The sequence below is a fragment of the Bos javanicus genome, chromosome 21 (genome assembly GCF_032452875.1).
Source record: "Bos javanicus breed banteng chromosome 21, ARS-OSU_banteng_1.0, whole genome shotgun sequence".
Classification (NCBI taxonomy): Eukaryota; Metazoa; Chordata; class Mammalia; order Artiodactyla; family Bovidae; genus Bos; species Bos javanicus.
This window is the reverse complement of record NC_083888.1, coordinates 33,609,176-33,611,491: the sequence shown is the minus strand read 5'-3', so window position 1 is coordinate 33,611,491 and position 2,316 is coordinate 33,609,176. Positions and strand designations below refer to the sequence as shown.

Below are 2,316 nucleotides of genomic sequence, written 5' to 3'. Positions count from 1 at the left end.
TTCCTTCTCCATTGTTATATATGGACATGTTCGGGGAAGATAACTTGGCTTTTAGTTCATGGGTTACTGGACTTGGTATGAGGATTCACACCAGGGCTAATTGGAGAAACTTCCAATGAACTAGAGATTCTGGCTTTTGGGATGGATGCAGTGTCTGAGTGAGACCTCAGAACTGTCTTCATTAGGGAGGGAGTACGTTCTGTATTTGGGAGGATAGATAGCCAAAAGGGTGGGCTGTGGGAGTTACTGCTTTCTTTCTACCCAACAAGCATTTTCCATGTCTTCTACCATCAGAACTCTGAATTTGTTTAGAAAAGCCATATGCCAGCTCAAAATGACAGCAGAGTTTTCCAGCCATTGAGACTTAAGCAAACTCTGCCAAAGATATCTGGAAAAGCTTTGCTTTCTGGTTATAAGTGTCACCACTTCTCCCCTTTTTACTTATTTCTCCTTTTCTTGCCTGGAACTAAATGGGAAGTTGAATCTTCAGGAAATAGTGAAGAGTATCAGAAATGGTGAATATTTGAATAAATATCAAAGATTACTTCTGCCTCTTGATTTCTTTAAATTGCATGTGGCTATTTAAAAATAATGTGGGGGAAATTTAAAGAAATAAAAATAATGTGGGAATTTCTCTTTCTAGGCTCTGAAACTTCTTAAGTAGCTTTGAAGATTTGATGTGTTCGCCTATGAATTCTTCTGGGCCCTGTGAATTCTTGAAGAGTAATTATTTATTTTATTTAAATTTTTAATGTTTATTAGGGTAAATTTTGGCAAATAATATTTTCCTAGGAAGTTGTCTATTTATGCTACATTTTCAAATGTGTTTGTTCTAGACTTGTGAAAAGTAGCTTCCTAAGATTTTTAGGTATTTAAACCTCTGTCTGCTGGGGCAGGCTTAGTTCTCAGAGCTCATGTTATGGGCCTCTTCCCCTGGATTGATTCTTGTTTTTTTTCCCAGCACGGCCCCCAAACACCAGTCTCCACTTCCATCCCACACAAAGAAACCAAAGAAACCAAAACTGACTCCTGCCTCCAGGCCAGACAAAACATCTCCTCCGAACTTGACGTCTCCTCCGAACTTGCTGAAGGAAGAAAAGGAACGGCAAGAAGCAACTGAACATATTGATGGGGTACAAAATGAAATAGACAGACTTAACGAACAAGCCAGTGAGGAGATTTTGAAAGTAGAACAGAAATATAACAAATTCCGCCAATAATTTTTTCAGAAGAAGTTGGAATTGATTGCCAAAATCCCAAATTTGGGGGTAACAACATTTGTTAACCATCCACAAGCGTCTGCACTGCTTGGGAAGGAAGATGAAGAAGCACTGCCTTATTTGACAAGCATTGAGACTTATTTTGAAGATATTAAATCAGGAATTTGAAGATATTAAATCAGGTTACAGAATAGATTTTTATCTTAATGAAAATAGAAAATTATTTTCACTTACTTTGAAAATAAAGTTGTCTCCAAAAACTTTCATCTACATGAGAGTGGTGATTTGTCTTCGAAGTCCACTGAAATCAAATGGAAATCCAGAAAGGATTTCACTAAATGATCAAGTCAAATGCATGATAAAGCCAGCAGGAAGAGACAGCATGAGGAACCGGAGAGCTTCTTCACCTGGTTTATTGATCATTCTGATGCAGGTGCAGATGAGTTAGGAGAGGTCATCAAAGATGGTATTTGGCCAAGTCCATTACCGTGATACTTGTTTCCTGACATGGGTGTTGAGGAAGGGGAAGGAGAAGAAGATGATGGTGACAATGAAGAGGAAGAAGGATTGGAAGATATTGATGAAGGAGATTAGGATGAAAGTGAAAAAGATGAGGCGGAGGAAGATGAAGGAGACCAGGACTAATGGGACATGGATGGATTCCAACCTTCCTTTTTAAATTTTCTCCAGTCCCTGGGAGCAAGTTGCAGTCTTTTATTTTCTCCTCCTGTGCTCAGTCACCCTGTTTTTAAGGTCTCTTTTCTCTTTTATACCAAGGTTCACAACGTATTTGGGAATACCTTGAGCAGAGTTCAATGGGAAAGGAATTTCTACCCCTTTCTATTCCAAATTCATTTTTATCCCTTCCTGTCACAACAAAGGCTATAGAATCAACACCACCACGCTGTGTGGGAAAAAAGAAAAAGCTTCTACTCCCTTAGCTCTGCTGGAAGCTGGAGGGTCCTAGGCCTCTGTGTGACAGTGCATAGAATTCTAGCCTTTTCCCCTCCTTTCTCTGCATATTGTGCTCAGAGATTACATTGTGTCTCTATGTGAATACGGACAGTTAGCATTTACCAATATATATCTGTCTACT

The 2,316-nt window shown here is 39.1% G+C and overlaps 1 pseudogene; it reads left to right on the top strand.

The window, feature by feature from the left end:
• The first annotated feature begins 914 nt into the window (after positions 1-914).
• LOC133234013 (protein SET-like) lies at positions 915-1,865 on the top strand (annotated as a pseudogene).
• Positions 1,866-2,316: the final 451 nt, after the last annotated feature.